Source organism: Tenrec ecaudatus, chromosome 17 (assembly GCF_050624435.1).
Source record: "Tenrec ecaudatus isolate mTenEca1 chromosome 17, mTenEca1.hap1, whole genome shotgun sequence".
Lineage (NCBI taxonomy): Eukaryota > Metazoa > Chordata > Mammalia > Afrosoricida > Tenrecidae > Tenrec > Tenrec ecaudatus.
The window spans coordinates 35,391,970-35,413,480 of record NC_134546.1 but is presented as its reverse complement, the minus strand read 5'-3'; the positions used below and the strand labels follow the sequence as shown (position 1 = coordinate 35,413,480).

General features: G+C 49.2%; 1 protein-coding gene and 1 pseudogene across 3 annotated transcripts in view; both read left to right on the top strand.

Annotated features, from left to right (window-relative positions):
* THADA (THADA armadillo repeat containing) overlaps positions 1-21,511 on the top strand; it is a 385,109-nt gene that overhangs the window by 356,434 nt on the left and 7,164 nt on the right. The gene's annotated exons all lie outside the window — the stretch shown is intronic.
* On the top strand, positions 1,079-3,410 carry LOC142430705 (aspartate aminotransferase, mitochondrial pseudogene; annotated as a pseudogene).

The window sequence follows — 21,511 nt, the reverse complement described above, 5'->3', positions numbered from 1 at the left end:
GGGCCTTGGGTCTCCACTCTGCACTTCCCCCTTCATTTAATATGGTGTATATATATACATATACATATACACATATATACACACACTTATATCGTTGTTGTTTTTTTTTTGCATGATGCCTTATACCTGGTCCCTTGGCTCCTCGTGATCGCACTGGCCGGTGTGCTTCTTCCATGTGGGCTTTTTTGCTTCTGAGCTAGATGGCCGCTTGTTCACCTTCAAGAAAGGCAAGCTTTTCAATGCAGCCACTGAGCAAATGGCGCCCTGAGGCTCTGCAGTGGCCTGGGAAGGAGTTCTTCAAGATACTGCCCCTTTGTTTACCAAACAGCGGGTCCTTTATCAGGGCTGGTCTCTCTTGATAACATGTCCAAATTATATGAGAGGAAGTCTCACCATCCTGATTTCTAAGGAGCATTTTTATTACTTCCTCCTAGACGTTTGTTTGTTCTCTGGCAGACCAATATTCACCACCACCACCAGAATTCAAATGGATTGATTCTTCCTGGTCTCCCTTATTCATTGTCCAGCTTTCACATGCAGATGGGGTGATTGGACATTTTATGGTTTGGACCAGGCGTGCCTTAGTCCTCCGGGTGATGTCTTGGCTCTGTACCACTTTAAAGGTCTTGTGGACCACTGTTTCTATGAACATCAATTGTGGGTACAAATGAAACGTAATCCTCACCAACTTAAGTCTCTTCTCCATTTATCATGATGTTGCCAATTGGTCCAGGTGTGAGGGTTTTGGTCTTCTTTACATTGAGTTGTGATCCACGCTGAAGGCTGTACTCATTCATCTTCATCAGTAAGTACTTCAAATCCTCTTGGCTCCCAGCAAGCAAGGTTGGGTCATTCACATATCTGAAGTTGTTGGTGAACTTTTCTCCATTCCTGATGCTGCATTCCTGGATGATCTGCTCAGGGCACAGATGAAATAAGTATGGTAAAAGGCTATATTATTTTAAAGGTTAAAAAATTATATTCTCAACAATAAGATTTAAATAAAATAATAATAGTTTAAAAAAGAAATGTAGACTTGTCCTCGGGTCTGCCCTGCCGCCAGCCGCGAGCTGCTGCCCTCCTGCCGCCCACCATGGCCCTGCTGCACTCTGGTTGCGTCCTCTCCGGAGTCGCCGTCGCCTTCCACCCAGGCCTCGCTGCAGCTGCTTCAGCCAGAGCCAGCTCCTGGTGGGCCCATGTGGAGGTGGGGCCCCCGGATCCCATTCTGGGAGTCACCGAAGCTTTTAAGAGAGATACCAACAGCAAAAAGATGAACCTGGGAGTTGGGGCCTACCGGGATGACAAAGGAAAGCCCTATGTGCTCCCTAGTGTCCTGAAGGCTGAGGCCCAGATTGCTGCGAAAAACCTGGACAAGGAATACCTGCCCATTGGGGGACTGGCTGAATTTTGTAAGGCATCTGCAGAACTGGCCCTGGGCGAGAACAGCGAGGTGTTGAAAAGTGGCCGGTACGTCACCGTGCAGACCATTTCTGGCACCGGCGCACTCAGGATCGGAGCCAGTTTCCTGCAAAGATTCTTTAAGTTCAGCCGAGACGTTTTTCTGCGCAAGCCCTCCTGGGGAAACCACACGCCCATCTTCAGGGACGCTGGCATGCAGCTTCAGGGGTATCGGTACTACGACCCCAAGACTTGCGGTTTCGACTTCACAGGTGCTATCGATGACATTTCAAAAATGCCCGAGCAGAGCGTGGTCCTCCTGCATGCCTGTGCTCACAACCCCACCGGAGTGGACCCCCGCCCTGAGCAGTGGAAGGAGATGGCCAGCGTGGTGAAGAAAAGGAATCTTTTTGCATTCTTCGACATGGCCTACCAAGGCTTCGCCAGTGGGGATGGTAACAAGGACGCCTGGGCCGTGCGCCACTTCATCGAACAGGGCATTGACGTGTGCCTCTGCCAGTCCTACGCCAAGAACATGGGCTTGTACGGTGAGCGCATGGGGGCCTTTACCGTGGTCTGCAGGGATGCTGAAACCGCCAAGAGGGTGGAGTCGCAGTTGAAGATTTTGATCCGTCCCATGTATTCCAACCCCCCTCTCCATGGGGCCCGGATTGCCTCAACCATCCTGACCACGCCGGAGCTGCGGAAACAATGGTTGCAGGAAGTCAAAGGCATGGCAGACCGCATCATCGGCATGCAGACCCAGCTGGTCTCCAACCTGAAGAAGGAGGGCTCCTCCCACAACTGGCAGCACATCACTGACCAAATTGGCATGTTTTGTTTCACGGGGCTCAAGCCTGAACAGGTGGAGCGGCTGACCAAGGAGTTCTCCATCTACATGACAAAGGACGGGCGCATCTCTGTGGCTGGAGTCACCTCCGGCAACGTGGGCTACCTTGCCCATGCCATTCATGAAGTCACCAAGTAGTTTCCCCATGAGAGGGAGCAGAGATGCCCTGCCTCTTCAGCCCCTGCTGTGGTGGGGTTCATGGGGAGCCTGAGAGCAGGTGGGTGGAGGGCAGGCGAGTTCTCTGAACCACAGGGCTTCACGCAGCCATTGAATGTGTTTCTCGGAAAAGAACATGTAGTGAATTAGAGCAGAGGCACCGTGGCTCCCAAGCCAACCTGGTCCCCATCCTGTTATCTGGGGTGTCTCCCAATGAGTATGTGTACAAGAAAGAGCCAAAAATCTGTGTCACACAACTGCAATATTTCAGAAGCTTTAACCGAAGCACCTTGCGTGCTAAGGGTTCCTGTGTGCATCCAGCCTAAGAACTCGCACGTACTAGACCTTGTACAGAGAAGCCTGCTTCTGACACTAACTCCTGTGTCCTTCCCCACAAAAGCCCATGGTGCAGAAATCATGTCTGAGAACCCACTGAGCCCACTGCCACTGCAGCAAGGAAAGGAAAAGACACCCTTTCCCGGCTCATTTAAGAGAAAGGAAGAAAGAAGGCTCTCCTTTCTCATACTTAGAGGCATTTTACCACTTCCCTCTTAGCCCTAATCATTGCTGTTCTTTCCTTTAGACACAAAGACCTCTCACTAGCCCAGCTCCCCGTCCCATCAACAACCTCCCCCAGGCCCCCGTCAGGATATACTTATGTCAAGAATGCACATGCCATGCCCTCCCCTGGAGAATAGAGAGCTCCCTCCCCTGCACTTTCTTCTCATCGTCCGTGAGTCATTGATCACCTCCTCTGCCCGCTGGGACTTCCTACCGTGGTTGAGTGTGGTTGTGCAGGCGCTCATCTCACCCGTGAGCCAGGCAGTGCAGGAGAGGGCGCACCCGGGGCTTTGCCTTCAACCTTGGGTGGGTGCTGCCAGGAGGGCTCAGGCTCCCCCTCTGGAAAGATAGCCACCATCTGCTCTAATCATGTAGGCTTAGTGCAGCCTGGTTTCTCTGTTAAAATAAAATCACCGAAGACCCAAAAAAAAATTAAAAAAAGAAATGTAATGATGTACTGATCCATGCTACAAGTTGTATGAACCTTGAAAACATCATGGTAAGGAAAACAAATCCATCATAAAGTACCCCATATTTGTACAACTCTGTATGTGATGGTTTCATATATGAAATCCAAGATTGATGAACCTGTAATGACATCAAGTAAAATAAGGGCTTGGGGAGCAGGGGATATAGTGGTGGTGGCAGTGGGGTAAGCAAAATGCAGATGAGGTCAAGGAGTCCAGTAAGGAAAATAATGTTTGGAGACTAATTGTGGTAGCACTTGTACAGTACTGCTTGATGTGTTTGAACTCTAGAGTGATATCAAATATGTATTAACTCACAATTAAAGTTATTTTTAAAGGGAAAAAAAAGGCTACAACCCCGAGTCACACCTTTCTTGAGTTTAAAACATTAAGTGTCCTTTCTGTTCTGTTTGAAAATTGCATCCTTTATTATACAAGTTCAGCTTGAGCACGATGAAGTATTCTGGAATCCCCATTCTTCAGGGTGCTGTCATATAGTTTATGAGGATGCACACACTCGAATGCCTTTGCATACTCAATAAAATACTAGTAAACACCCTGTATTCTCTGCTTTCAACCAAGATCAATCTGGCTTCAGCCACGTTATCCCTTGTTTGATGTCTTCTGAATTTCTGGCAGGTCCATGTTGATGTACTGCTGCAACCAGTTTAGAATGATCTTCAGCAAAATTTTACTTATATGTAATATTAATGGTAGTGTACAATGATTTTTATACTGAGTCACCTTTCTTTGAAATAGACCCAAATATGGATCTGTAAAAGCCAGTTGGCCAGGTAGTTGTCTTCCAATTTTTTTGTGGTGGTGGTTATTCATAGAATTATGTTTTTAATTGTGGCAAAAATATGTACAAATAGTCTCTAAATTCAACAACTACAATATGTACGATTAATTATATTCTTCATGTTGTACAACCATCATTGATATCCTTTATCAAATTATTCAGCCACCGTTAACATAAATTCAATGCCCCCTCAGCCAAAATTCTTCCTCCTTCACCCATGGTTACCATTGGTCAAGTTTGGTTTCTTTCCTTTTTTTAAGTAGTTCTCTTGCTATACTATTCACATATCATATAATTCCATAGTTAGATCACTTTTAAAAAGTTGCCTATACATCATCAAGTCAGCTCTGAGGGCCTCCAGTGCTTCGTCAGCTTGTAACATGTTGGTTGATGTTCTGTCCTTTCCTGAGGCCTTGTTTGTCACTAAAGCCATTAAGAGCAGTTTGGACTTCTTCATTCAGTACCATGGGTTCTTGATTATATTTTATCTCTTGAAATGGTTGGATATTGACCAGTTCTTTTGGGACAGTAACTCTGTATCCTTTGTACCTCCTTCTGATGCGTCTTGCATCGTTCAATATTTTGTGCGTAGAATCCTTCAAGGTTGCAACTCAAGGCTTGAATTTTTCTTCCGTTCCTTCAGCTTGAGCTATGTTGAGCATGTTCCTGCCTTTTGGATTTTCTAGCTCAAGGTCTGTGCACATTTCATTGTACTACTTTGTGTTCTCACACATCTCTGAAATTTTCCACTCCTCTCTTTTATTTAATCATTTCTGTCATTCACATTAGCTACTCTATACTTAAGAACAAACTTCATAATCTTTTCCGACATCATAATGGTCTTTTTCTTTCTTCATGTCTGTTATTGATATCATCCGTCACTGTCAAGCCTGTTCTTCAACAGTCTCTAAATTAAGGTGGGATCTACTCAGGATTGTACTCTGGCTTTTATGGACATGTTTTAACTTTCTTGAGCTTCAACCTGTGCTTGCATACAAGCAATTAATGGTCTGTTCCACAGTCAACCACTGGCCTTATTTAGTCTGATGGCATTTCGCTTCTCCAGCCTCATTTCCCACAGATGTGGCCACTTGAATTCCTGTGTGTTCTATCTGGTGAGGTCTCTGTGTGTGTGTGTGTGTGTGTGTGTGTGTGTGTGTGTGTGTGTGTGTGTGTGGTCACTGTTTGTTTTGAAAAAATATTTTTTCCATGAAGAAAGTCGTTGGTTTTACCAGATTCTGGCATGCAGTGTCCAGCTTCATTCCTCTCACCACATATATTCCAGCTATTCATCCTTCCTCTTATCCTCCAGCCTTTACATCCTTGTTGTATACTTGATCGATGATTGGATGGAAATTTGAATAAGACTTACACTAACCTTGTAGGCATGTAGATACTATCTTATCATGGCCAGCATTGTACTTACAAATAGACCTTGGAATGTTGTTGTTTTTTTCCCAAAAGAAAAGGTTTTATTTCCTGCACAGGGACCGTCAGCCCTCTTGAGAGGAGACTGAGGGGTCCCCCGTTTACTTTTCCAGAGGTTTTTATACTGTTGCAACGTGCAGGTTCGCAAGCAAGCAGCGTACAGAAGCAGGATATTGCGGTTAGCCATTCTTAGTCAAACAATAACTGCTCTCATCGTTGGAATGTTCTTTTTGAGGATGAATGCAACTCCATTCTTCTTGAATTTCTCGTTCCTCACATATTAAATCATATGCCCAATTCACAATGGCTAATACCAGTCCACTGACACTTTCCTAGATTCATACTTCACACATTCCACATTCCAATTATTAATGGCTATTTTCAGCTGTTCTCATTTTGAGTCATGCCTCATTGGCAGATGAAGATCTACAAAGCCTCACTTCATCCGTAGTGTTAAGTCCTCCTGTACTTTGAGGGAACAGTTCTCCCTAGTCCTGTTTTGAGTACCTTCCAACCGGAGAGACTCGCTTTCAGATGATGCCCCACCGGCTTCAGCAGCTAACCCCCCTGAAGTTGGCTACCTCTTCCTTCTTTGCAGTCTTTGGTCAGTGTGGAAGAACCACTGAAAATGCCCACCTTGCTTGATTCTGCTGACCTCTGACATACAGGGGCATAGCTTCTGGAATCACGGCCACAGACAAGCCAGCACTGAGAGACAAATCGGGACCTCTCCCTACGACTTCCATTCTGTTTAGACTTTACTGGTTCCTTCGTGTTCCTGCACTCCTTCTTTGGAGACACCAAAGAGTCTCTCTCCCCTCCCGGCCACCTCCAGAATCTTTAGGAAACCCCGGTCAGGTTATTTTTTTAATTTTTAAAAATTTTTTCCCCGGTCAGGTTATTAAGTTGCCTCGAAGACCCAACGTGAGGCCTGGGTAGGATTGTCATCTCCGTGATTTTTAGCAAGGCCAGGGGCCAAGCTGGTCTCAGTTATGCTAGAGAACAGCTGGATCTAAACAGCAAACGGAGGAGGGAAAACCAAGGATCAATATAGCCTTCTTGGTTGATTTCCCTCCTGTTTATTGAAATCTCTAGGAGCCCTGGTGGCACAGCGGATATACACTGGGCTCCTAACTGCGAGGTTAGCAGTTCAGAACTACCAGCAGGAGAAACAGGAGACTTTATACTGTCATAAAGAGTCAGTCTTGGAAGCCCACAGAGGCAGTTCCCCCCTGCCCTACAGGGTCTCTGTGAGTCAGAAATTGATTTGATGGCAGTGAGTGTGGCTTTTTTCTGGTTAGCAAAATCTTTATACCCTCATCTTCGAGAAATGTCCTTCAACCCGTCAACTTGATCTTCCCCACCCCTCACCCTGACCCTCAGTGTCAATAACCGCATGACCATTGAGGCCAAAGAAGGCAAGGTTGCCAGATTTAGAAAAGAAAAATAGAAGGACACCCAGTTAAATTTGAATTTCAGGCAAACAGCGAATTTTAAGAAACTCTTTATGTTGTCTGTGCAATATTTGAGACATCCTTACACTAAATATTGAGTTTATAAAATTCAAATGCACCTGAGATCCCTGCTTACCCAGCCACCCTGGGTGCCTGTGTCCAGCTCTCCCAGGCAGAGGGGGTGTTGAGAGTTGAAAGAAACAGTCCATGGGGGCTGTCAGAGAGCACCTGCGGAGCCCTCTATGTCTCCCCCGCCCCTTTCCCTCACTTTGCTCTCCCTGGGCCTTAACATTGAATTAAAGGGGACAGATTTGAGCATTGTAAATAACAGTTTGGGTTACTTGCTGTCATTTAAATAGCAGGAGAATCTAACTTTCTGAGGGTGCTCTCTTTTCCTTGTATTGATAGGTGGCCTTAAGTTCATTTTTAGCCATGTGAATCATTGACCTTCACCTTGAGTGAAGAGAAAGGCCTGTCCTTTCTGGAATGAGTTCTTGTTGTAGCTTCCCAAGACAGATGCTAACCAGGGAGGCGGGGAGTTGAATTGGTTGGGAACATGGAGGAATGGAGTGCCTATTTAGACGACCCATTCAGGAATGGAGACTCAACTGTCCCAGAGCTGACCTTAGAAATGAACCCAGCTCACCAGGGAGAAGGACACCTCTCCCCTTCCTGCCTCCTTGCTAGCAAGAAGCAGCTTCTGTTAGACAGTGGGAGCATGGTTTGGGATTAAGGACTAGGTCCCCTGTGGCTTCCTGCTGTCTTTCTTTGCCTCTTCCAGTGGAAGCTAACATGAAGGAAAATCCATTCTGCCTCCCTTCCCCTGATAGGCAGGGTCTGGGCAGTATACCAAGAGCCCATAGTGGGTCACCAGTTCAGAACCTACAGCGGCTTTGTGGGAGAAAGATGAGGCTTTCTAAGAAACTCCCATAAAGACTTAGTCTCAGAAACCCACAGGGGCAGTTCTACCCTATCCTATAGGGCTGCTATGAGTTGACATCGACTTACCTGACATTGTGTTTGGAAACAATTCATTGCCCCTGGTCCCTCTCATTATAATTTCTTGGTTTTTGGTTAGGGCCCAGAGTGACACAGTTTGAACTAGACAACTAACCTACGGGTTGAGTGTTGAAACTCCTCCTGCAGTACCACGGAAGAAAGACCTGCCGGTCTGCTTCCATAAAGATTCCAGCCAAGAAAGTCCTGTGGAGCAGCTGCCTTCTGTGACACGCGGAGGCCCCTCAAGGGCAGTGGTTTGGTTGGTCTCCAGTTGCTGCCATGAGGACCTCTAATTCCTGTCTTCTCCCCCCACTTTGGTTTTCCATCCTCACTCTCCACACATCAGCAGGAGAGGCCTTTACCCCTAACCAGACCATAGTTTCCCCACCTGGACGGAAGCCCTCTGAAGAGCAAGGCCAGTGTGAAGAGATGTGAGTGACCTGGGAAGCAGAGTCGCCTTTAATCCTGGGCTAGCTGAGTCTACTCTCTTGGCCTGAGTTTCTTCCTCAATTAGATGGGGGTGGTTGTCTATCCCACAGAGGTTGTATGTAATAATACCGAACCAGTGCCCAGCAGTAACCAAGGCCCCTCACCCATTCAAATGCTCAAGGATGCTTTTCAATGCCGACCATGAAAAACGTGTCCAGGCCACTTTGTTTGGGAAGGGTCTTCCCGAATTTATGAACTCTAAGGAATTGGGGTGGCATAGTGGTTATGCATTGAGCTGCTCACCTCAGCGTCAGCAGTTCAAAACTGCCAGCCACTCCTCGGGAGAAAGATGAGGCTCTCTCCTCTTGAAAACAACCACAGTCTCAGAAACTCACAGGGCAATTCGACCCTGTCCTGTGGGGTTCCCTTGGGTCAGAATTGACTCAAGGGCAGCGAGTTGGTTTGTTTTGGAGGGTGAAGGAGAGGGTTTGCCCTCTGCTAGCTCATCCCTGTTTCCCTAGAAAGGAGTTTGACTCGTTCAGAAGTTGAGGCTGATGTGATGAAGTTGAGCTCATGAGGCACCCCCATGAGTTTGAGGACAACACAGGGCCTTAGCTCCACTGTCACCCTAGTGGGAATGACGCAGCACAGCACCCCCCCTTCCCCAGTCTGCGTGTGAGGGCTGTTCCTGAGTAAAGTCCACCAGCTGTTCTGTGCAGAGGCTGTACCCCAGCTGGAAACCCGATCGCGAATGAGGCCTGTGAACCCGGCTGCCTGGAGTGCGTGGGAACCCGAATAGTAGAGGCCACAGCATTCCGACTTCTAAAGGTGGACGTGGACATGGCTTGTGCAGTTCCTTGGTTACAGCCCCGGGCGCTCCCTGTCCGCACTTGCTGGGGGCCCTGAGTCCCCAGTCACCTTGGAGTTCTGTCCAGTCCCACTCTTTAGCAGCCCGGAGAAACAATGAAAAGCCGCCACACCCAGGGAAATCCATGTCAGGGGAAGAAGGCGGCAGCAGGATCAAAGCCGCTTGTAACCCAAGAATTCCTCAGCAGCTCGAGTCCCTGGATGATGCCGGTGTGGAGCTTGGCCACGCAGCATGCTGTATCGAACAGCGACCCTTCTCTGCGTTCCTAATTGCCACTGTGCAGACACGCGGGCCCCTGGAACAAAGGGTCAGATACTTACACGTGTGTATAAAAGAACCCACACCCACCTTTGCGGGGGAGGGGGAGACGTGGCCCTTCCCTCGGTCGTGGGACCTGTTTTCTGAGGGTCAGAGGAAGTGTCTGACTGGGCCTCCTCTTCCCCACCAGCCAAACTCTGAGTTTAAAGAAACAACTCCCCCCAAAGCCTGCTTTGACCCAGAATTTCTCAAACATAGTTAATTGCCGAACTCCTCCACCCCCAACCCAGGCACTTGGCGTTTAGGGGGGGGGGTGGTATTTTTTCATTGGAAGTATTTATTGAGACTGAACAGTGTTCTGAAGAAAACTGGTGGCCAGTGAGGGCAGGCGGGAGGCATGAGGCTCGCGGAAGAATGGAGGAGACAAGTCTTCCCGTGTACACATGCACGCACGCACGCACACACCAAGAACCTGCTTGATAAGTGTATATCATTAGACTATATCAGAGAAGAACAGGAAAATTCATTCAGGCAGAGCCTCAAAGGATAGGGATGATTTCCATGGGCCCAGATGGGAAGGTTGGAGAGCATTCCAGCACGCAGGTGGGACAGAGAGGCCGGCCCCGTGGGAGGCCTGTCCAGGAGAGAGGACACCGGGTGGTAGACGCCTCCAGTCCATGTGGTCCCTGCATACATGGGGTGCGGTGAGCCAGGATGACCGGGCAGACCGTCTCTCTCATGCAGGACCCTGTCAGACACAGCAGAAAGCCCGGTTGGGCCAGCTTCGGCACACCAGAAGCATGTTGGGCCATGTGCCTGGAATTCCAGGACTCAAGCAGTCTTCGGAGATAACGTAATTCAAGAGCTCCGACAGTGCCCACAGTCCTGGGACTTGTTTTCCAAGGCAGTTTTCAGAGGGAGCACCACACTAAATTCTTACCATGCCCCCTCCCCACCCCCCACCCGACTGCCAGGTTGGTTCTGGCTTCAGTGGAACACTCCCTTCCCTTGAGCTGTAAGACGCTACAGCAGCGCTGGCCTTTACATCAGCTTGGTTTAGTCCCATTTTGGCTCTAGTTGAGTTCCAGGCATATCCCTGTACTAACTTAGGGAGACAGGGAACAGGATTCACTGATTGGCCTAGACCTGGGGCAGGTGCCCCTCTCTGAAGTGAGGAGTAGAATTAGCTCCACTCAAACCACCTGGGACTGAAAGGTGAAAAAGGACTGGTTCCCCAGAGTTAAAAACCAACATGCCCACTCATCAGAACTGCTCCTGTGAGTTTCTAAGACAGTAGCTTTGTAGGAGAGGAGAAAGCCTCGTCTTCCTTCCAAGGAACAGCTGGTGGTTTTGAACTGCTGGTCTTGTAGATTGCAGCCCATTGTGTACCCCTGTGCCACCAGGGTTCCTTCCACAGGTGAACTGAGGTCTATTTAATGTTCAAAAGAGCATGAATGGAAGGTGGGCAATAAAACACCAGAGGCCCACTACACCGTAGAATGCCAGACCCAAGAATCAGGACACCGTTTGAAAGAGAGAACCAATAAAGATTTTTAAGCAATCATGTAATGCCATAGGAATTGTGTACTAGGATTAATTCATACACAGATGTGCATTGCAGCACTACTCACAAAAGCCAAAAGGTAGAAACAGCCTAGCTGCCCATCCACAGAGGAATAAACAAAATGTGGTACACACATACAATGGAATAGGACCTCACTAAAATAGATAAGAAAAAGCAAATGGGTAGAGACCAGTGCTTATTAGTGGGTGGGGGTGGGGGTGGGGGGAGAGGTCATTGCTTAAGAAGTACTGTTGGTTGCAATGGTGGGGAAAATCACAGTAAGGGCAGAGTTGCACAGCCAGCTATTTCCAGTGCTTCAATAGTTCTACGCCTGTAACAGCTGAACTGGCAGAAGGTGTGTGATAGGTACATTTTCAATGGCATAACAGTCAATAAATAAAAGAGTAGCTGCTAAGGCTGCTTTCGTGCAACCTAGCCACCCATGGGATTGGGTTCCTTGGTTCGGAGTCTTGGTTTCATGGGACTTCCCAGTTAATTGGTCTACTGCCATGTTCAATGTTTCTATTTTTTCTCCAGTTTGCAGTATGGTGCTTGGGGTCTTAAGAGGTTGCAGGGCATAGCAGTTGGCCTCTACTCACCTAGAGCAACTGAGAGAAAAGGAAGTCAAGGGTGGGAGGGTGGATGGGTGGCTGTGGGAAGCTGCAGCTCTCGCCGCCATTACAAGATGGCGCCGGGCAGTCAGGGCGGTGGCCCAGTTAAGTGGTAAACAACCACTTAGAGCATGCGCACTGCTTAGATGACGTAGTCATAACTCCACCCTGGAGTATGCTAATAAGGGTTCTGGCGAACGCACCAATCAATGCACAGCACGTCCCCATAGAGCGCATATAAGCAGCAGTAGTTTGGGGCTTCGGGGTCTTTTTCCGCATCTGCAAATCGAACCCGCATTAAACGCCTGTGGAAGAATTCTGTTGTGGCGCGTCCTTCTTGCTGGCGAGACTGAGCGCGCGACAGGTGGCTAATTGCCTCCATGCACAGCTGTCTACCTTGCCATAAGACCAGAAGAACTGGAGAGCACTTTGATACTGAGCATTTTGATCAAATATTCCATAGAATTCTGATCAAAAGGGGGGCAGTGTAGGCCAGAAGTTCGTATTCTCTTGGGCTCTAGATTTTCTGGAGATGTGGAAATTGGATGACACTCTGAAATAATGCCCGGAGATCATCTTTAAACCTAAACCAAACGTAGTCCTTCGAATCATCTTAAAACCAAATGGTTTAGCTCCATTTAGTAAAAAAAAAAAAAAAAAGGCCCGTCTTGGGCATCACTCTCAGGGACATGAGTCACCTGGCATCAGATTAACAATAGCATCATCTCAAAAGATGAGATCGGAACTTTTGTGGAGGGTGAGTTTATGTTAACAGGGGAGTAATGAGAAGGGTGAGACTTTCCAAGAGTTACACATCTCAAAAAATGTAATCAGTCTCCCTGAATGGTGCAGGTAGGAACTGTTGAATCAGTAGATGATGTGCTTTCAACAACAAAATGCTTTTTTTTTTTTTAAAGTTTAAATCAGTTGCAATTTGGTAACTGGCGTGATCTTAGCACATGGCCAAGTAGGAAGAGGCTTCCAAACGTTTGTGGACAATTGAAATGGCAAGATGATGGAATTGTCCATGAGTGTTGGGAATCCTCCCGTTCTATATGGATGAGTGACTGAAAGAAGAGGAGAGGTAAGAAGCTGGGTGGGAGTAGGAATGACCGGTAGGGAGCGTTGTCGGGGAAGGAAGCTAGCAAAAAGCAGTAACAAACACCCTGCTGAGAAAGCCAGACGTTGCATTTCCATGAGCCCTCAGAAGAAGGCAGGACTGATGAAGCATGCCTCGCACGGCTGTGTGATCGAGGAAGAAGAGAGCTGAAGGGAGGGCACAGGTGAGAAGCTTCGCAATGGACAGGTCAAAACCAACTTCATGGAGTTTCGGAATAAGTCGGAAGAGGCAGACAGTCATTTTTCATCAGACTTGCCCAATGCAACACATACGTGATTTGACCGACCGTGTCTGCAATGGGCATTTCTTAGAAGAAATGCACACAATGTGCTCCTTAGAAGCAAGGACCGAACCGTGTTATCTTGTTGCTTTGGGACACATCATCAGGAAAAGCTAATTGCTAGACAAGGGCATGGTCTCCACAACAGGGGAATCCCTCCGTGAGACAGATGCACACAGTAGCTCTCATGGTGCGCTCAAACTGCCAGCCACCACGGAGATGGACAAGCCTCGTCGTCATCTCATAAGGTGGAGCTGACTCGACAGCAGCTAACAGCAATAGCAGGCAAATAAAGGGCCCAAGTCAATGTGAAGCACTCTCTAACCTCATCTGTCTGCAGACCCCGCCCTCAGGCCCAGCTGAAAAGATGGTGCGCTACTGCCACACATCCTTCACACAGCACCTCCGGCCCGCCTCCAGGGCCTCTCTCTAACCATAATGCTCTCTTCTCCCATCTACCTGCAGGCTCTCCTATCTCTGGCCCTGCAAACACATTTCCTAGACCCTGTTCAGCTTTAAAACTAATCATTTAAAAGATACATTTATTGGAGTCATTGTGATGCTGGGGAAGACAGAAGTCTGATCTTGTGCTTGGTATCCTTTGTAGAAGAGTCTCTGTAAGATCAAGTGGCTAGGGAGAAGGTCGGAGCAGTTTATGTGGAGGGTCACTTAGAAGTCACAAAACAAAACAAATGAAAGCGTGGCCAGGGGCCAGCAAGAACATAGCCAAGATTGAATAGCATGAATTTATAGCAAGCCTAATCAGCACCCTGCCTTTAATCAGCTGGATCCAGTGGTTCAAAGGCGAAGCAGCAGATTGGGTTTGGGGAGAGATGATTCTGGAGCTTCAGCAGGCCTGCGATCAGGTCAGGCTGTCAAGAGAAGTAGGAGCTAAGGAAACCGTCTGAGGCCCGGTGCTTAAGAGCAAGCCTGGAAGAAGAGACCTGCTCACAGTATGGATGCAGAGCGTTTCAGGAGAAGGGTAAGAAGTTGTGTCTGAGGCCTCCCTGAAGCCATACGGGGCAAGAGCCCCAGTATGTAGACTATGTGGTTGAATCTCAGATCCTAACCTCATTTACAAAATGAGACTCATCAAACCTGCCTCCACAGGCTGCTATAAGGAGCACACGTGAAGCTCTTCTGAGAGAGTGCCTTGCCGGCCTGCAGTAAGTGCTCCAGAGAGGTCGGCCTGACAGTGACTGCAAGGAAGAAGAAAATGTTCTTGAATTGAATATGGTGGCCATTCTACAGCTCTTCTTGATATGGTTGAAGTACTGAATTGCATGACATGTGGATAAAGTGCTAATAAAGTTGTTAAAGAAAAAGGAAACCTATAAATAAATGTTGGCTCTGATAGTGAAAATGACACGAAGAATGTGAGATCTGGAAGTTGCGGCCATTCGCTTGATCTTCCCATAACACTTTCTAAGCCAAACTCTTCCCTAAGCCAGGGAGCAAGTCCGAGTAAGGGAGAGGGTCTGAGCCAGTGTAGAGAGGGAGGCTCTGCCCCTCACCTTGACTGAATGGCAAGATGTGTGACATTTGACCAACTGGCTCCGGACGGTGGCCGGGGTCCACAGAACCGAGGACGGTCGTTTCCCAGGTCACTGGCCTAGAGCCCTCTGAGAGGTGGGGGCTGGGAGAGAGCAGAGTGCGCGCAGATGTCTTTCAGGCAAAAGAAACGGGACACCGGCCAGCTCCATGGCGGCGTTCTCTTCCAAGAGCGCTGTTCTGTAATGTAATTGTACGCGGGCATTTTTTTTGCATGATGTCAGAGAATAACCTCCCTTAAAAGCTTTCATGAAAAAGCACAGCTATAAAACAGACTCAGGCACTGAAATGGAAACCAGACGAGTAAGTCTGTGTAATTCAGGTAAAGAGATTTCTCTTTGGGGCTTTGTGATCTGATCTCTGCTCTCTGCGTAAAACTCTGGGGTTTCACAGGGTCCGCTTACGTAGATCTTACCTTGCAGTGGATTTTAGAAGTGAAATGTCGTGCTTTTTCACCGAACGGGTGAAGCACAGGGGAGCCAGGGCTCCTCTTCAGTGGCTCCTTCCTCAGACCACCCTCCGAGGCTAGCAGCCTTCCGCATCCTCCCTGTTCTAGACCGCCTGCCTCATGGGAGCTGGTCCCACCGCAGGGTGGGAGGACCAGCCCCTCTTAGTCCACTGTCTCTCTCAGCCCCTATGGATTCCTGTATCTATACACTCCTTGGGGTTTTAAAAAAAAACAAACAAGCTCTCACCACCCTGGAGTCGATTCTGACTAATATCTGAGACTGGCGGGGTTTTTTTTCACGTGAGACTGTCAGTCTTAGCAGTAGCATGAAGCCTCATCTTGCTCCCTTGGAATGGCTGGTGGAATGGCTAGAACCATTGACCTTGTGCTCCATAGCCCAACTCGCAATGTACTGCCCCACCAGGGGCTCCTTTTCTCAGGGCTAGTGTCTTAGACATGTCTCCTGAAAGAACTACGCCCTCATGAGGTACTGTTGTTCCCACCCTTGTTTCTTTAAAGCCCCTCACGCCCAGAACTGAATGAATGACCTGCCCGCCTCCATTCTGGGGAAAAGAGGGCGCATTCTACTCCCGTTAAGAGTTACACGGCCCAAAGCCCACAGAGACAGTTCTGCCCTGCCCTATCCTGTGAGTTGGCATCCGGTGGGCTGGGTTGGGTTTTCCTCCGTTCCGGTCACACTCTCCTGCGCTTCCCGAGGGAGGGCCTTTTTGGTGGCCACTCTTCTTAGACCTGTTCTGACTTAGTCCGTTGCCTTCCCTCCACTCTTGGATGGATAGATGTTGAAAACAAGACTGCAGCACCGGAAACTTACTGGACATGAGTGAGTTCACCAGAAGGTTCTGATGACCAGTGGGGAAAAGACCCTGTGGGCAGTGCTGGGTGCTTGGAGCAGGTGGGAGGCTGGTAGCGAGTCGCTCAGTGCAGCAGGGGAAGAACGTCATGAGGAAGGGACACATGGTGCCTGAGATGGCCCGGGGGACCTGCCACCCAGGGGCAACCCGATGCAGAGGGATCCGGGACTGGCGCCTACATGCCAGCTCTTTCCTGTGTGGTTTAACCACAGGGGCGATTTCACTTGGGGTCAAAAGCCTTGGTCAGGAAGATCACCGTATCCAGGGTTACAATGACCGCCGGCTTTTCAGGTTTCTTTCCAGCGAGTCCCATTCCTCCCCCGCCCCCCCTGCCCCCCCATGGTGCTGGTGGCGTACAGCATCGGTCATTGTTATTAACACATTTCATTCACTGGTCAGTCACTTGTGAATTCTGTCATGTGCTATGTAGCCATTGTCGGTGTGGGTTTCAGCGGACTATTTTTACCAGCAACATTCATGGCAAGATCAAAACACCCTCAAGGTCAAAAACAACCTGTGTTTTTCCAGAGTTTGTCCTCCGGATCCCTCCCACCACAGCACGGAAAGCGAAAGGAAAGCTTTCCTGGGCCGTGGACTCAGGGGTCTCAAGACCATGAAACCCCAGTGCTCTCTCCACCAGCTGATGGGGCAGCTGATCTCCTCCCCGCTGCCCTCTCTCCTCTTGTACTTGTAGTTGGCTTGTGCTTGAAAGAGGCCTCGGCTGAGCCGCTCCCTCCCCGCGCACACACGGGCTCCTCAGGCGGACATTTCCCCGTGGCCGCGGCAGATGGGCAGCGGCTGCTGGGGTGCTGGCCACAGGGACACATAAGAAGAGCCTTGGCCAGCTTGGAGTGAACTCGGCTTCAAGATGTAAAATTCCCAGGAAGCTTGAAATCACACGTTTTTACTATTTTGAGCACTATTTACGAATCTGAAAAATCACCTAGGGGTGTTCCATACCTGGACTTGCTCACGGCATGACTGTGCTTGCTCTGGTTAGAGTTGGGGAGCCTGCGACCTGGGGAAGTCCGATTCACCAAGGAACATGGGGGGTTCCCGGAGCAGCTGGAATAGGGTCATGTTAAAACCCTCCGGAGAAAAAAAATCATCTTCCCCAGTTCTTCCCAGTCCAAATGGTAACCGTCAGGCTTTGGTGACATGAGTCTGTGGTTCCTTCCTTCCTTCCCCGATCTAGAGCCCTGAGTCAGCTGAAAGGCTGAGGGTGGGAATAGAGGACGAGGGAGTTGTGCCGGGCTGGGGAGGTGTGACGCCAAAGGTCAGAGAAGCTTCACAAAGGATTCAGAAGGAGGTTACAAAAAGGAAGATGAACAGGAAAAAAATGTTCATAGTGGAAGAATGGGACAGGAGAGAAATGGCAAGATCCATGCTGGTTGTGTCTGCAGAAGTGATAACACCCTGCCCGAGCCTCACAGAAGGGCCTCTCACTGCTGCCCAGCCACCCGACCCCCCACCTCCAGTCTGTGAGCATGGTCATTGTAACCATCCCATCCCCGGCTCTCCAGGGCCCACCCTCCCTGACTTACTGAAGGAAGGGGGATAGGGAGCTGGCTGTCCTTTCCAGGAGGCGTGTTTGGGGACAAGTGGCTATGTGGAAGTGAATGGACAGTGGAGGGGACTGAGCATTCTGGGAGGCCCGACAGAGGGACTTGCACAGAAGTGCCAGAGAGGGAGTCGGCACACCTGGTGTGAACGTTGCACCTAGCCCCGGTGCAACGAGGGGGGCGGGGGAGGCCTATCACAGCCCAAGGAATCTTCACCGAAAGGAGAAATGGCAGGCCCAGACACAGTGGTCCAGAGCATCTCTGATCTAAACTTGGTTCACTCCTGTCCCATGATCCCTTCTTCACCAGGATCCAGTGGGCAGGCCTGCATTATTCCTGCTCTGAGACTGCCAGGGGCCAAGGGCCACTCCCGCCAAGCTCAGGAAAGACAGGACAGTGAGTTGCATACAAAACTGTGTCTTCGTTTCTGGCACTGCTGTAACAAATGCCACATTTAAACAGCAGTCCATGATGTTCTCACCGCTTGGCAGGCAAGAAGACTACTTCAGGGGCTCGGTGTCTGCTGCTTCCTCTTCCGTAGCCCTGGGTGTTCCTGCTTTCCTCAGTCATCTGTCGATTCATTTTCTCCCTCTCTCTCTCACTCACTCTCTCTCGCTCTCTTTCACACACACACACACACACACACACACACACACCATCTATGTCTAATTTGCTTTTTTATATCTCAGAAATCATTAGGGTTAGAACCCACTCTAATTGGGAATGAGCTAATTAATGTCATGACAATTGGACGTGCTCCAGTTCAAGTGCCCTGAGGGCTAGGAGCTGGTGGGCCCAGCTCTATTCTTCCTCTGGCTGGCAGCCCCTTGCGTTCCAGGTCTTTTTTAAAAATCAGCATTGTTGCCTAAGGGTGACGTGTGTGTGACTCTTTGGTGTGGTTGGAAGTGATTTGATGCAAGTGTTTTCCTAGCTGTGAGCAGAGTGTGCTCTTAACTATCAGTCCTTTTTTGGTGAAGTGAAGTGCACACTTTGACGCTTGTGAAATGCTTTTGTTTTCATTCATATTGGCTATCTCCGTTTTTAAAATCTGTTGCAGGGGAAGGCCTTATTTGCAGTGATTTGAGGTGGGCCCACATTTTCTTAAAATTATAGTGGGGGGTTGTTTGTTTATTTTGGTTTTTGACTTTAAAAGCACAGGTTTTTTAAAGTCACCATGTCTTGGAGATGAAAACAAAAGATTTTTAGGGTACTTCTGGTTTCCTGTTAGGGCACCAGGAAAAATGTTTACATCTGGCAGAGCAAAGATTTTGTGTGGGGGGTGGGCAGGGGGGCGTCATAAGTCTTTACCGTGGGGAATCTGTTGTTTCATAAACTGGGGCACTAAGAAATTTGGGGAAACGGCCACTTCTTCCAATCAAAGATAAGTAGAAAATGAAGAAAAGGCCAGCTTGTATCAGACGGCTCTTTTCCCAAGGATGCGCAAACGTTCCGATGGTGATGCTTCCCTGCTTTTCCTCCAGCCTTGGCAGCAGAGTCCCAGCTCTGAATGGGCAGGCACCCAGTGAGCTGTGCATCTGAAGGACGCACCTGCTGCATGGGCGGCCAGGGAGGGCGGGTGGGCTAGGGGTGGGAGGGACTCAGAAGAGGAGATGAGGAGGTGCACTTTTCTTCCTGGGCACCTGATGAAGACTGGCAGTGCCCACAGTCCATCTGCTAGACTGTTTGCCTGAAGAGGCTTTAATCCTGAGACTAGTGGTGTGGGAGGGGGTTTGAACAAGAGTTCTCAACTCGGGGCGTTTTAGGCTGGTTGAGTCTTTGTGGTGGAGGCAGCTCCATGCATTGTCAGGTAAGGAGGAGCATATTTGTAGACATAAAATTGGATTGGTAGTGGGTGAGTGGATGGATGGATGACAAGGCCATCCCACACCTTAGCTGGCCCCCTAAAGCTGGGGGATTTCCCACAGGTTCCAGAAGCAGTACTCTAGAGCTAAGGGCACACACCAAAAGGTCCCCAGGTGGCAGTTTGCACTGGACTACTAGCATAAAGGTTGGCAGTGTGAACTCGCCCACAGAAAAAAGACCTTGTGATCCACTTCCACAAAGATTACAGCCAAGAAAATGCACAGAACAGTTCTATTGACATCCCGCTGGCTCGTCACAAGTCAGAATCGACTTGACCGCCACCAGTCTAGTGAGGGGACACGGAAACGCCAACCCATGGCATTTGCTCAGCGGTTACCATGCTGGCGTGTGGACTCCTGATAAACGCTGGGAAGGAGACTTGACTAGTGGCCTCTGTCTGGAAGGCCTCCCTCCCATAACACTTGAGAAGCAGCCTGTGGGTTTGTAATCCCTGGCCTGAAAGGAACTTCCAGATTGGCATGGAAACAGTCCACACCAACATTTCCCTTTTCATCAGCACAGAGAAAGATGAGCTCACTGGTCTACCTGACTAGAAGGTAACCCGCACTTCCCGTGGTGGGAGAACACCAGCTCTTTGTGAGCCAGCCTAGCTCCCAGCTGGAGGTGAACTTCTTTGTGGAGATGGGACTGAAGGCAGCAGACGGAGCAGGCACCCCCCCCCCCCGAACCCCCAGTGTTCACAACCAGCAATGTCAGTCAGCGGAGAGTTGCTGGGGCGGTAGCAAGAGGGAGTTCATGCAGCTAAGGCGAGCGAAGGCAGACACACTAGAGGCCCTGGGCCTGAACCCGTGTGAGTTACCCTTCCTAAGGATGGCAGGCACTGGACTGAACAGATGGGTTCTAAGGGCTGATTTGTTCATTTCCAAGCGACTGCCTGGTGGCAGCGCACCGAGGGGCTCTAATGGAGGCCACCCTCCCCTTAGCTGCAGAGCCACCGAGAAGCTGTGACTCAGAGATGACATACTTCCCTCTCACGCCTGCCCAGAGTGCCCTTTCCTCTCCTTTAACTTGTGCAGTCTTGGCGTCTCTGTGGATTCTTACCTTGTAGGGCAGAGTGGAACTTTCCCTGTGGGTTTCTGAGGCTGTAAAGCTTTATTGGAGCAGAAAATCGTGTCTTACTCTTGCAGACTCGCTGGCGGGCTTGGGTAGCTGACCAAACACATACCTCACAGTACCCTCAGGCCTCCTTGTGTCTTGCACACGATTGTTTCTGGCCCCCTTTTAAGATAGCCAATTGGAACTGCCTGCTGTTCAGCTCCTAATAGAGGGGAAGTGGTATTTGGGGAGGATTCCAAGTTCATGCAATTTGCACTGCTCAACTGAATCTTTGGATGGAAGGCTACCATGTGACATACTATCTAGTACAACACAAAGTACTCTAAAGAAAGCCAGCGTGCACTCCGCCGTCTCCGGCTAGCTCACACTATATTAAAGCGTTCAGATTGCTTTTCTGGGTGAACAGAGTGAAAAGTGGCATATGTCCTAAGCTCTGCGTCTCAAAACCCAGAGCTGTTGGGGGAAACTGGTGCTCCCAGAAACAAGTCTGACCTTTGAGGCACCAAAATGTGTGTTGGGCAGTGTTTTCATTTAAGTGAAAAATTTGGAGTTTATTTATTTTTAATATGGAGTGATGTAAGGCTTCAGCTTCAATCTTTTGTGTAGACGATACCCTTTTGGCTCAGCACATTGGTTGAAATGAGTCTTCTTTCTCAATGAAGTGACCTTGGCCCCCTGGCTGAAAATCCAGTGCCTGTATCAGGGCCTATTTCTACATCTCGTTCGAGCCCATTGACCTATATGCCAGTGTGGCACACAGTGTGCAGGCCACACAGCAGATTGGTCATGCGCACTGTGGCGCCATTACCTGCTCTCTCGCCTTGCCGATGCGCTGGGGAGCCCAGGGAAATCTGGCCAGCCTGCATATTAGGGTGAGAATTCTCTGCACAGGT